We start from the raw sequence: 16503 nt of genomic DNA on the forward strand, positions 1-16503 counted from the left end.
ATAGCTCACTACTGAGCTCACCAGTCCCTCAGAACTTTGATACGCTCCTTCTTATTCAAACACGGTACCATTGTTGGTCACTCCTCAAAATTTCGGGATGAAATTTTCTTTAACAGGTGGGTAATGTAACGACCCGGCTTTTTCGACTTGCTTTTGTGCTTTGTGCTTTCACGAAACTGCGTATTTGTGCGTACTGTGCTACTTTATACTCTGGAATCTTTATACACATGGCTTACTTTCATTTATGTGTTAAAACATGCCTTTGAGTATGTAGGATACTTAACTTGATCACCGGATGCCTTTATGACCGTTAGTGTCACTTGACTTTTCGAACAAACTGCGTACTGCGTACACGTTTAACTTTTGTCGTAATCGGAATATTATGACTACGAAATCTTAATTATTATTTTATAATAATAATTACTTGGGTTTTTGGATGCTTAATTATGCGTAGTAATTTACTTATGCTTACAAGTTAGTCTTGTTGGACTTTTTAACTTGTTGAGCCTTAGCCAACCCTACACTAGTTAGTGGACTATTTAATTAGCTCAATTATTATTAGCTAGTGACCCATTAATATGTAAGACAAATGCCATTTATTAGAGGGAACATACTAGCATTTATGGCAAGTATTATCCTTAATGTTGCGTGAGATCCTAACATAAGCACCAACTTTAGACAACCATTAACCAAAAAGCAAACTTTTATCCCCCTTGTCCCCCCCTCTAAATCATGGCCATGTGAAAGGACCCGTTCATATACATTATAAACGATTCACAATAGTTGATTACATCGCGAGGTATTTTGACCTCTATATGATACATTTTACAAACATTGCATTCGTTTTTAAAAGACAAACTTTCTTTACAACGAAAGTTGACGGCATGCACACCATTTCATAATACATCCAACTATAATTGGCTTAATAATAATCTTGATGAACTCAATAACTCGAATGCAACGTCTTTCAAAATATGCCATGAATGACTCCAAGTAATATCCTTAAAATGAGCTAATGCACAGCGGAAGATTTCTTTAATACCTGAGAATAAACATGCTTTAAAGTGTCAACCAAAAGGTTGGTGAGTTCATAGGTTTATCATAATAATCATTTCAATATATTAATAGACCACAAGATTTCCGTTTATAAATATATGTACACTCGCAAGTGTATAAAAGTATTCTATAAGTTGTAGGCACCCGGTAACAAGCCTTAACGTTCATGTTTTACCCTCTGAAGTACACCAGATCAGGTGTATTTAAAATAACCTCGAAGTACTAAAGCATCCCATAGTCAGGATGGGGTTTGTCAGGCCCAATAGATCTATCTTTAGGATTCGCGCCTACCGTACATAGACAAGTAGTTTAATGTTACCAAGCTAAGGGTATATTTCTGGTTTAAACCCACGTAGAATTAGTTTTAGTACTTGTGCCTATTTCGTAAAACATTTATAAAAACAGCGCATGTATTCTCAGTCCCAAAAATATATAGAAAAGGGAGCAAATGAAACTCACCATACTGTATTTCGTAGTAAAAATACATATAACGTCATTTAACAAGTGCAAGGTTGGCCTCGGATTCACGAACCTATATTAATTATATATATTTATATGTTGATCAATATTTGTCTAACAATTTTTGGTCAAGTCATAGTGAACCACAATCCTAATGCTCGAGACTAATATGTAAAAGTCAACTTGACCCAAAATGACTTCTAAAATTTATACGTGTTTATTATATAACTTAGCTATAGTCGTTTTATATATTTAAATATATTTATTAGATTTTATAATAATAAAAGTCATTTATTAATAAAAATTTATATTAACGTTTATATATGACAAAATATACTTTTATATATCTTAAGTAGTAAAATTTATAAAGTTCATTTAATATCGTAAAACTATAGTGGTAAGTATTATTAATGTAATTATATTACGCGTGGTGAAAAATATCTTTGTATCCCCTATTTATTTGATAAAATAATATTGATCATAATAATAATAAGTAAAAGTTATATTATTTTGTAATAATAATTATTATTATTCTATAAAAAAAATAACAATATTTATATTTACTAAAAATGTTATTATGATAAAATGATAATACTAACATAATAGTAATAACGATATTTTATAATAACAATGATATTTCTATTAAAATAATAACGACGATAGTAATAATAATCATTTTAACAATAGTACTAAAATTCAGTTGACTATAACTTCAAATCCGTTCATCGAAACCATTCGATATCTAAATGAAAAGTTCTTAATTTTTCGCTAGCTTTTCAATGACATGCATATCATATACCTTATCTTAGTAGCATATGTATCTAATTCAGGATTCAACAAACCTATCTAAGGACAATATTGAATGTACAAGCATGCATAATCCTCTACACTCGAGCACTAGTCAGGGATACACTATTGATATATAAAAGTTAAGTTATGAGTGCTCACGTATCAATATTGAGATTCAATATTGCAGGAAAGTACGTAGATGCAACGGAGATGATAAAAACTAGATTGACCTCATGAGCATACCCATGAACCATACCCATCACCTCCATAGCTATAACCCATAATTTTCTTAGCTTCGACTCATTCAAAAAAAACTATTTTGAAATCACTCGGACATCACTTCGTCGTAATATTTTATGTATACTAATAATATCTTGAAATAATATAGAGCAAATATATATATATATATATATATATATATATATATATATATATATATATATATATATATATATATATATATATATATATATATATGTAAATCGATTGAGAGAGTTTAGAGAAATATATTTTCAAGTTTCTATGAAATAATGAAACCTATTGAATTCTATTTATAATAGATTTTTGAATTATTAAAGTAAATTATTAAAGTATGAATTATTAAAGTATGAATTATTAAAGTGAATTATTAAAGTATGAATTATTAAAGTATGAATTATTAAAGTAAATTATTAAAGTATGAATTATTAAAGTATGAATTATTAAAGTGAATTATTAAAGTTAAAGTAAAGGTAAAGTAAAGGTAAAGTTAAAGTATAGTAAAAATATAAAAACTATATATGTATAATACGTGTATAAATATATATAATATTAATTTAAATCGTTATATATATTTAATGAAATAAAATATAAATATCGTTATATTTATTATACTGGTTAAGTAATGAGTTGTCAAAAGTGATTCTAGATATTTATAAAAGTTATATACGTTTTAATAATAAAGTTCTTTTTAAACTGAAAACGTTTTTGTACGTTTGAAAATAGATTAATAGAATATTATGGAAACCAATTCTCCAATAGCTTTTTTCTAACTTTCGTAAATGACACTTTTTATTTTTATTTATAAATAGCTTTACAAATTATTCCGAATATCGTTAAGAGGAATAGATTTCTCAAATCATAGTGGACCTCTCAACAGAGACTTGTAATCATAATTCAATGTTTCTGATAATTCAATCATTTAATATATATATATATATATATATATATATATATATATATATATATATATATATATATATATATATATATATATATATATATATATTTAATTTCGTCGATAATCATATTGAAACAAATACATTCATATAAAGCATTATACTTTTAAATACTTTGTTGACATTTTCAATTTATAACATATACACATATACATACATATTCATATATGTTCATTTAATAGTTCGTGAATCATTGGAATTTGGTCGAGGTTTAAATGAATGTATAAACATAGTTTAAAATCCTTGAGATTTAACTTAACAAACATTGCTTATCGTGTCAGAATAATATAAAGATAAAGTTTAAATTTAGTCGGAAATTTCCGGGTCGTCACAGTACCTACCCGTTAAAGAAATTTCGTCCCCGAAATTTGATAGAGGTCGTTATGGCTAACAATGAGAATGTTATTATGACGATTATGAAGTTTTATCATGTCTAAGAAGTATGGATAAAATAATTCGATTACTCAAAGCGTATGAGGGAAGTTATCGTAAATGAAGTAAATAAGATTATAGTGATTCGTCATATCTTTTGACGTCATCACAATTGATCTCCGAATTTAAAGAAAATCTTTGTAATCTATGTTGGATTTGATGCTTCGGTGATTAAGGAGATTATGATTCTCTTCGAATTAATACGATAATCCATCTTGATTTCTCTGTCGGGTATTTCACTATAAATCCACGTCCTTCGTTTCCTTACAACTCACACCTTCTATTCTTTCTCCCTCAACTCATATTTTAAAGTATTTGTCAATATGCTTCATCCAGTACTGATTCTCGATATACTCCTCACTTTCATATCTGTCATTCTTCTTTTTCATCTGCCTCCGGAAGAATCTATTTACTTCTACTATATTCTCGGTTTTATAGTGTTTTTAGTTCTTCCGTGTCTTTATATTGCTATATGCATCGATATATACGGTTTATAATTTTTGGGTGGTTGTTGGTTTTTTTATCTTCCCTTATATTTTAAAGCCCCTGCTTTTGTCTTCTATAATCATTGACATCCAAGTTAATGCTCTCTTCTATTTGCTGCGATTTATACTCCAATTTCTATTTTGGAGTTTTGTCCTTTCGTTTCTTCTTCTTGCGATTAAGCAACGTTTGTAATGGTCCAGTATTCGCAGATATGAATTTCAGAATGAACATAGTTAATGTTCTAAGAAGGAAATGGTAATGGCACGATATTGATTTGTTAATTTACCAGAATACCCTGAAAAGACCGAATCATCAAGAAAATATATTCTTGTTATTTTTAGAGATTAAATAGAATACAAGAGTCGTGTAACATGGAACATGATGACGGCATTGTCTGTGAATCATCATGTCCCATTAGAAACTCAGCATGACTTACTGTAATATAATCACGTTGATCAAGTGTCATTATATTATACTAACTCATGCTTCAGTTCCCAACACTACTTCAAAACATTCATAATTTAAACTCGAAAGTTTATAGAATATAGAAACTAATAGTTTCTTATATGATGTAACACTGATAGCGCAAAGAGATAAATGACTTCAGATAAGATTAGTTGTGAAAATATCTTCAGAAATATCGCGGATATTTATAATGAAAGATATGATAATATCTTAGAATTTCTAATATTGATGGATAATGATGAAGATTTGTCTGTAAAGGTTTAGAATAAAGAGTAAGGTATTCGTTAATGACTTTAGCAGGCACTGAATCATTTGGATTCTTTGAAGGCAGATTTAGTCTTTGTGATTTGTCCACAGCCTCCTTCATAGTCTGTTCAATCCGTTTTCCAGTTCCAAACCTTCTCTTTTTCTCAGATTTACCACCTTACTATTCTTTGTCATCAAACTTTTTACTGTTAAGATCGTTTACAGTTTTTGATGCTTCGTCAGCATTTCAAGAACTAGTTTGCAGTTCAGAATATTTTTCAGAACTTCACATTCAAAGTATGTAAGTCCAGGAGATAGACGTTTTACGTACACATATAACTGTTGGCGTAGACATGCTGCGAGATTTCAAAATACTGGTTACTGTTTTTCGATGATTCGTATGACAATTCTCGTTACAAGATGCGAATGAGTAAATGATGTGATTTCAATAAATATAATGATTTTTCGAAAAGTCAAAGATAATTGAAGTTGTTGGTAAGTTTATTACTAAGGTGGCGAGATATGAAAGGTCCCCAGTAACGATGATGAAAGGGCAACGTATCTATCGAGATTATAATAAGACTAGTCCGACTGAAAAGTCGAAGTTGACTTGCTGGAGCTGTGACAAAACTGTCTACTTTGAAAAGGAATTGAAAAGTCATTTTAGCTAATAAATGCCAAAGGGTCTGACACGGATACGCGTCGAACTATGACTTTGGCTTCGAGAGCTTTTTAGGTACATAAATGTGGGTAATATGTGGTTGGATCATCATCTCGATTGTTCATTGTTTGAAGTGTCTTCGAAAACTTCGGAGAGTTTGAACACAGTTTGTAATCCTTAATATACATATGATGTTCTAACACGGTTTTGAAGTCAAAGTATAGCTTTGAAAGATGTAGGAATCTAAGAGTGATGTCTTCTGTTAAATCACGACTTGGATTTTGATTTGTCAAAATCAGAATGCGTAATCAAATTTGGGTGAGAATGATTGTTTTGATTTCTATACAAGAATGTATATTGTTGTGAGATTTTGGGAGTATAGTTGATGATTTGCTTAATCAGATTCGAAAAATGTAATATATTAATTGTGAATTTATATATCTTTCGGGTATTACCTACCCGTTAAAAAAAAATTTTCACAATTAATATTTTGTACAACAGAATTTTATTACAGTCTTTATGAAAATATATATGTGCATATTTTCTTCAGATGTAATATAGATTTAATGAGTTAATATTAAATTAAACTCATTTGATTTACGGTTGAAACTAGAACTGAATAATCCCTAAAGACTTTAGAAATTACATAACTTTTACGGAGTATTTATTCAATAAAATTGAAATTATGAATTAATACTTCGTTATTTGTTGGTGTTTGTAACCCTTGCACCATATTCTCTAAAGCCACTACTCGAGCGCGAAGCTCGTTGACTTCTTCTATTACATCAGGGTGATTGTCGGTTCGGATGAGCGGATAAATAAAATTTAGAATTTGATGTAGTATATAATCGTGACGAGATACTCTGAAAATGAGAGAGAAAATGGTGTTTCGGACCGGTTCGCTGGTAAGTGCTTCAGGTTCATCGCCAAGAGGGCAATGTGGTGGATGGAAGGGATCACCTTCTTCTTGTCTCCAATTATTGAGGAGGCTACGAACCTATCCTCAATTCATTCATAATAGATGATGGCTAATTGGTTGATCCATTCCGGTCACACTGCTTTCGGAGCTTGAGTGGGATTCCATATCGGAAATCGAGGGACTTGAACTAATGACGAATTCCATTTCGTTCGATTGAATAAAGAATTTTTCGATATGAAGCTATCGGGTGGTATTCTAATTACATAGAATATCTATATATATAGCGCAAAAGATTTCGTAGATTACGGAGGAAATTACGGGATATGTCAGGCAAAGTTTACAGTAACAGATACGCTAAGATATGGATTAGCAGATACGCTAAGATATGAATTTTGTCTATACACTATTCATACAATCAATGCAGTAAGACGTGTCTAGACTAAGAATGATAAGCAGGCAATTTCCGACAAAAATGATATGCAAAATTTTTGACACGCAGACACGGTCGAAGTCCAGGCTCATTAATGCATCCTAACGACTATCAGTCAGACACACTAATGCATACCTGGTTCGCTAAGACCACCGCTCTGATACCAACTGAAAGGACCCGTTCATATACATTATAAACGATTCACAATAGTTGATTACATCGCGAGGTATTTTGACCTCTATATGATACATTTTACAAACATTGCATTCGTTTTTAAAAGACAAACATTCTTTACAACGAAAGTTGACGGCATGCACACCATTTCATAATACATCCAACTATAATTGGCTTAATAATAATCTTGATGAACTCAATAACTCGAATGCAACGTCTTTCAAAATATGCCATGAATGACTCCAAGTAATATCCTTAAAATGAGCTAATGCACAGCGGAAGATTTCTTTAATACCTGAGAATAAACATGCTTTAAAGTGTCAACCAAAAGGTTGGTGAGTTCATAGGTTTATCATAATAATCATTTCAATATATTAATAGACCACAAGATTTCCGTTTATAAATATATGTACACTCTCAAGTGTATAAAAGTATTCTATAAGTTGTAGGCACCCGGTAACAAGCCTTAACGTTCATCTTTTATCCTCTGAAGTACACCAGATCAGGTGTGTTTAAAATAACCTCGAAGTACTAAAGCATCCCATAGTCAGGATAGGGTTTGTCAGGCCCAATAGATCTATCTTTAGGATTCGCGCCTACCGTACATAGACAAGTAGTTTAATGTTACCAAGCTAAGGGTATATTTCTGGTTTAAACCCACGTAGAATTAGTTTTAGTACTTGTGCCTATTTCGTAAAACATTTATAAAAACAGCGCATGTATTCTCAGTCCCAAAAATATATAGAAAAGGGAGCAAATGAAACTCACCATACTGTATTTCGTAGTAAAAATACATATAACGTCATTTAACAAGTGCAAGGTTGGCATCGGATTCACGAACCTATATTAATTATATATATTTATATGTTGGTCAATATTTGCCTAACAATTTTTGGTCAAGTCATAGTGTACCACAATCCTAATGCTCGAGACTAATATGTAAAAGTCAACTTGACCCAAAATGACTTCTAAAATTTATACGTGTTTATTATATAACTTAGCTATAGTCGTTTTATATATTTAAATATATTTATTAGATTTTATAATAATAAAAGTCATTTATTAATAAAAATTTATATTAACGTTTATATATGACAAAATATACTTTTATATATCTTAAGTAGTAAAATTTATAAAGTTCATTTAATATCGTAAAACTATAGTGGTAAGTATTATTAATGTAATTATATTACGCGTGGTGAAAAATATCTTTGTATCCCCTATTTATTTGATAAAATAATATTGATCATAATAATAATAAGTAAAAGTTGTATTATTTTGTAATAATAATTATTATTATTCTATAAAAAAAATAACAATATTTATATTTACTAAAAATGTTATTATGATAAAATGATAATACTAACATAATAGTAATAATGATATTTTATAATAACAATGATATTTCTATTAAAATAATAACGACGATAGTAATAATAATCATTTTAACAATAATACTAAAATTCAGTTGACTATAACTTCAAATTCGTTCATCGAAACCATTCGATATCTAAATGAAAAGTTCTTAATTTTTCGCTAGCTTTTCAATGACATGCATATCATATACCCTATCTCAGTAGCATATGTATCTAATTCAGGATTCAACAAACCTATCTAAGGACAATATCGAATGTACAAGCATGCATAATCCTATACACTCGAGCACTAGTCACGGATACACTATTGATATATAAAAGTTAAGTTATGAGTGCTCGCGTATCAATATTGAGATTCAATATTGCAGGAAAGTACGTAGACGCAACGGAGATGATAAAAACTAGATTGACCTCACGAGCATACCCATGAACCATACCCATCACCTCCATAGCTATAACCCATAATTTTCTTAGCTTCGACTCATTCAAAAAAAACTATTTTGAAATCACTCGGACATCACTCCGTCGTAATATTTTATGTATACTAATAATATCTTGAAATAATATAGAGCAAATATATATATATATATATATATATATATATATATATATATATATATATATATATATATATATATATATAAATCGATTGAGAGAGTTTAGAGAAATATATTTTCAAGTTTCTATGAAATAATGAAACCTATTGAATTCTATTTATAATATATTTTTGAATTATTAAAATGAATTATTAAAGTATGAATTATTAAAATATGAATTATTAAAGTGAATTATTAAAGTATGAATTATTAAAGTGAATTATTAAAGTATGAATTATTAAAGTGAATTATTAAAGTATGAATTATTAAAGTATGAATTATTAAAGTGAATTATTAAAGTTAAAGTAAAGGTAAAGTAAAGTAAAGGTAAAGTTAAAGTATAGTAAAAATATAAAAACTATATATGTATAATACGTGTATAAATATATATAATATTAATTTAAATCGTTATATATATTTAATGAAATAAAATATAAATATCGTTATATTTATTATACTGGTTAAGTAATGAGTTGTCAAAAGTGATTCTAGATATTTATAAAAGTTATATACGTTTTAATAATAAAGTTCTTTTTAAACTGAAAACGTTTTTGTACGTTTGAAAATAGATTAATAGAATATTATGGAAACCAATTCTCCAATAGCTTTTTTCTAACTTTCGTAAATGACACTTTTTATTTTTATTTATAAATAGCTTTACAAATTATTCCGAATATCGTTAAGAGGAATAGATTTCTCAAATCATAGTGGACCTCTCAACAGAGACTTGTAATCATAATTCAATGTTTCTGATAATTCAATCATTTAATATATATATATATATATATATATATATATATATATATATATATATATATATATATATATTTTTAATTTCGTCGATAATCATATTGAAACAAATACATTCATATAAAGCATTATACTTTTAAATACTTTGTTGACATTTTCAATTTATAACATATACACATATACATACATATTCATATATGTTCATTTAATAGTTCGTGAATCATTGGAATTTGGTCGAGGTTTAAATGAATGTATAAACATAGTTTAAAATCCTTAAGATTTAACTTAACAAACATTGCTTATCGTGTCAGAATAATATAAAGATAAAGTTTAAATTTAGTCGGAAATTTCCGGGTCGTCACACCATGACACCCCTCCCCTCACCCCATTCACCTATAAATACAAGCCTCATTCCATCTATTTTACACTTGCTTTCATTTGTAATTCACACACACTCACTCTCTAATTCTCTCTCTAGCCTTTCTCTCTCTAAAAAGTGTAAGTATTTTGAATTTCTCTTCTTCTTCTCCTTCTCCTCATCACGAATTCATCATCATCATCATCATGGGTCTAGCTTTTTAGCTTTTGATCTTGATTACATTTTGTAGATTCAAACATGGATTTGAATCCTTCAAGAACATGGAAGATTCAAGCTTTCTAGCTTTGAATCTTCACCTACTTTGTAGATCTATATTTTTTAACTTTAATCTTGTTATTTTATTATAAAGATTCAAACTTGTGTTTGTAATCTTCATGTAACTTAAAGATCCAAGCTTTATGCTTCAAGATCTTCAAGAACAACCAAGATGCAAGATTTCTAGCTTGAATCTTCATATCTTTTGTTGGATCTAAGTTTCCTAACTTACGATCTCATTATTTTGTTATAAAGATCAAAACTTGTGTTTATGGTCTTCATATAACTTAAAGATCAAATCTTTATGCTTCAAATTCTTCAAGAACATTAAAGGTTCAAGCTTTCTAGATTTGTGACCTTATAACTTGTGTGAAAGGGATCCAAGCTCTCTAGCTTAGGGTTCCATCACTTCATTTGACTTAGATTATGTTCATACTTCCTTGATTGAAGTAAAGTTTGTAGTTTTAGTTGTAAATGTAACTTGTAATTGTGTTAAGACTAAGGATATGATGTAACCTTGGTTCATCATCCATCTAAGACTCTTAAATGAGTTGTGTTCTTACTTGGTCTTAACATATTGTGTGTTGATGGTAGAATCTTGGTCAAGGTGATGCTAACGCATCAACGAGTTGTACACTTGAAGCTACAAGCATCAAGGATGAGAACCGTGATGAGCGTCAAGCACTAAGAACCCCACCGGAGCACCTTGCTTACTATTTTTGGGATCTAATCAGACCACCTGGGCTACTGGAAAGCTGATTTACAGTTAGTTCGGTTCGAGTAGATGATTTTCCATTTAGACCTCGTCTTAATCCGAGTTACGGTTTAGGATTTATGGCCTTCCGAAAGTCATTACACCCTATTAACGTTGTGCTAAAATTTCTGACCTACTCGCACTTAAACCGTCCCCACAGTCAAACGAAGACGAGTTAGGTTCTGAAAATTGGTCAGAGGTTAGGCGACTCATATACGGAACCATAGCCACTGACTACGCGTCTTTTCGTTTTGTATAGAGATCGTAGCAGCTAACCGAAGTCAGCCTATTGTTTCGATCTCTATTCTTGTTAAACTTACTTAGCTTTTATGATGATGAATGATGATGATGATGATGACACTTAAACTTAATTTATTCACTTTTACACTTATTGGGACAACATACTGACCTAGTGACCTTTGACTTAGGTTGACGACCTTTCGGACCGACTTACTACTTGCATACTTTCATTATCGACTTTACCGCTCTTATCACTGTGAGTTATAGCATCCCTTTTTACTTTAACTATTTTGGGACTAAGAATACATGCGCTTTTTACGTTTTACATACTAGGCACGAGTACTTAAACTTTATATATGTGTGGGTTATACAACGGCATAAACTTTCCCCTTAGCTCGGTAAAGTTTAGTCATTGGTTTTTGAGCCGGTGAACGCGAATATTAGATATGGATCCATAGGGTTTGACATCCCCACTCAGGCTAGTCACGCTAGCATTTAACGGGTGTTTAATACTTCGTAAACATACGCACTCGCCAAGTGTACTTTTAGGGGGTAATATTACGTTAAGTTAGTTACCGGGTGCCCACAGATAAGCATATACTTTATCATACTTATTTGAATTACTGATTTAAACTGCTGGTTGAAGCACTGAAATCTCGTGGCCTACATTACATTACTGATTACAGACAAACTATAGCTCACCAACATTCGTGTTGACTTTTAAACATGTATTTCTTAGGTGCTTAGACGTTGTTGCTTCCGCTGTTAGACTTGTTGTCTTGGTGTTATAGGCTTGCTGTTATGGACCTGCTGTGTTAGACTTCCGCTGCATTACTTAGAGATGTCTCAATCATGAAACTTTTATCTTGAATTCACAACTTATGTTATTTGAATAATAGCTTTGTAACGACCTAGTGTCACGTTATCTTTTGTAAACGCTATCTTTTTATGAATGCAAAACTGGTTTTCAAACAGCATATAGTGTTTGACCGTGTAAAGATTCTGTTGTTGACGAATCGTACACGATGGTTTTGTACGGGGCACACAATTAGGAAGGAGAATGAATGAATTATTTATCAAGAACACTTTCCGCCCATTTTTGAGCGGATTGAAAGAGAAAACTATTTATTTATCTTGTTAAAATATTATCCCTAACCTTTACGCTATATTATCGACATTATTAGTATTAATGATTATTATTTGTTATACGTGATAGAAAATAATTAAAATTATTGATTCAATCTTTTTATTTTCAAAACAGAAAATTACGCCCATTGACATTTTTTCAAAATTACAGATAATTAATAACTGTGCTGAACATGGACATTTTTCACGATATGGTCATGGACATTTTTTCACAATATGGTCATGGAGTTATGGACATTTTTTTTACAATTAGTAATACGGTCTTTCTCTCACAACAGAAAATTACTTCACTACTAGAAAAAGAGCTTTTCCAGACGACACCTTTCCAGACGACATTTATCGTCCACAAAGATCCGCTAAATGACAAAAAAACAGCTTTTCAGCCTCGCTTTTTGACCAGACTTTTCCGGACGACTCCTTGTCGTCCACAAAGGTGCCCGACAGAATTTTTGGCTCCAAAATATTTGGCTCCAAAAAATTGGCTCCAAAAAAATGGCGGGAATACCTTTCCAGACGATTTATCGTCCAGGAAGCTTTCTGGGCGATTTTTAGTTCTGATTGTTTTTGCGTATTTATACACCTACACACAATCATCAAACTCATCAACTAAATTTTTAAAAACTTCTCAATATAAAAATGATAACGACTTCACCGATTATCGTCTCATTTGACGTGTATTACGGTAGTAAATTCCGTAACGAAAATAAAGAGTACGATTTTACGCGTGGTTCGAAAGCTTCGTTCGAAGAAATTGACGTTCGCGACCTTGGTTTAGAGGATTTGTTAGAATTCTTGAAAGAAAATGTACCGTTTGAACACACTGACGTTTTGTATTTTGAAGATGATTGTGTTCCAGAATTGTCCGCTAAGTATCTTCATACCGAAAAACAGTGGGGCGGTATAAAAGAAACCGTCAATTGGCGTTCCGGACGAATTTCTCTTTATTTACTTTTGGAAGATGAAGAAACTTTTATTATGTATTAGTTTAATTATGTCGTTTGTGTAATATTTTATTGTGTTCCAGTTTAATTATGTCGTTGTTTTAATATTTTATTGTGTTGTATTTGTATCGTTGGTATTAGTTATGTTGGATGAAATTGTTATGTTGTTGTCATTTGTTTTGAATGAAAACGAATTTTAAGTAGATAAATCGATTATTATATATAAAGAGCAATATTTAAGTAGACATACGAATTTTTTTTTGAATTAAACACGACAAAAATTAAACACACTTCAAGCACACGACTACAAAGTTGCTGGTATTGAAACACACTAATAACGACGACGAGGATGACTACGAGTAAATACATGTAAATACATGTCAAGGATACATGTCAAGTTCGAGGTCTTCACTGGGTTAAATTAGGGGTTAATTAGGGTTTAGTCAGTATGCTTCAGCCGTATTTTTAGATAAACATATTTAGGCATGGATAAGTTATAATCAATTGTTTCCCGCCCAAATGTGGATGACGATGATGACGATGACGATGACGATGGTGATGAGGATGATGATGATGACGATGATAATGATGTTGATGATGACGATGATGATGACGATGATGATGACGATTATGATGATGACGATGATGATGATGAGGATGATGATGATGATGATGATGAGGATGACGATGGTGATGATGATGACGATGATGAGGATGAGGATGACGATGATGACGATGACGATGACGAAGGTGATGAGGATGATGATGATGACGATGATGATGACGATGATGACGATGATGAGGATGACGATGATGACGACGACGACGATGATGACGACGGCGATGATGATGACGACGATGATGACGATGATGAGGATGACGATGGTGATGATGATGATGATGATGACGATGATGATGATGACGATGATGATGATGACGACGATGATGATGACGATGACGATGATGATGACGAGGATGATGAGGATGATGATGATGACGATGATGATGACGATGATGACGATGGTGATGATGATGATGAATTGATGATGACGATGATGATAATGATTTTTGACGATGATAAAAAATACAAATAACTAAAAGATTTCAAATTAATTATATAAAAAAAATTAATAATTTCACCAAAATATATATAAAATATTTATTGAAATTATGTATTCATATAAAAAACATATATATTTATATTTATGTTAATTAATAATATTTATAACTATTTAATTAATAATAAGATATTTATTAGGGATTAATAATATATCAAAAAAGTAAATATAATAATTATATAAGTTAAATATAAATTATATAAGTAAATATAAGTTTAAATTAATAATAAAAAGAAAATTAAGAAATTTTTTAGTTTTCACGAAAAAGTGGCGGGCTTCTCCTAAAAAATTTCCCTCCGTCACTATTCCGGACGATCAATCGTCTGCAAAAGGCTCGTCCGCAAAAAAAAAAGGCTGAAAACAGCCGCCTGTAGCTTTTCTTTTATCACTTTTACAAAAAAAAAAAAAAAAAAAAACACATCTAAAAAGCTTCAGATTTTTCAGGCGATTTCAGGAGAGTTGAAGCTATTCAACAAATAATACAACATAATCATCCATCCCAAAGTGCAAACAAGGTATGTTCTTCATTTTTTTTGAAAAGTTTGGTTGTTCTTCATTTATGAATAATTTAGAAATCCAAAAATTTTGGGTTATTTTAGGAAGATTGTTGTGTTTGATAATGTTCAGGCTTATGATTTTCATGCTTAGTTTGTAATTTTGATTTTGTTTGATGATACTTTGAATATTTGAGATTTTAAATCCGAATTTAGATATTAAAGTGGTGGGTTTGGTGATGAAATTGTCAAGAACATGTAATTAAAATAAATAAAATTGAATAAAATTAAAGTGGTGGGTTTTGTTTGATGATACTTTGAATACTTTTAGATTTTAAATTCGAATTTAGATATTAAAGTGGTGGGTTTGGTGATGAAATTGTCAAGAACATGTAATTAAAATTAATAAAATTGAATAAAATTAAAGTGGTGGGTTTTGTTTGATGATACTTTGAATACTTATATATATATATATATGTATATATATATACTTATATATATATATATATATATATATATATATATATATATATATATATATATATATATACTTATATATATACTTATATATATATATATATATACTTTTATATATATATATATATATATATATATATATATATATATATATATATATATATATATACACTTATATATATATACTTATATATATATATATATATATATATATACTTATATATATATATATACACTTATATATATATATATATATATACTTATATATATATATATATATATATATATATATATATATATATATATATATATATATTAGTATATAAGTATAAGTATTATGTTTGATTATGTTTATTGTTGTATAAATGTTATTATGTTTATTATTGTTGTATAAATTAGTATAAGTATTATGTTTGACATTTGGTTATTTAGTGGTTAATTTCGTATTAGTAATACCTTAGGTTCGAAATTAACCAATCCTATAGATTACCCGTCCAATGTTAATTTATTAGAAATTAACTTTGGAAGGTCCGCTTTTTGGGACTGCTTTTTGCGTGTTTTGTCTCTTTTAGGATTTGGATGTGTATAATGAATTTACTAGTTACGAAAAATTTGGTAAACATTTTTCCTTTACTCCTACAAA

This window comes from Rutidosis leptorrhynchoides, chromosome 11 (genome assembly GCF_046630445.1).
Source record: "Rutidosis leptorrhynchoides isolate AG116_Rl617_1_P2 chromosome 11, CSIRO_AGI_Rlap_v1, whole genome shotgun sequence".
Taxonomy (NCBI): Eukaryota; Viridiplantae; Streptophyta; class Magnoliopsida; order Asterales; family Asteraceae; genus Rutidosis; species Rutidosis leptorrhynchoides.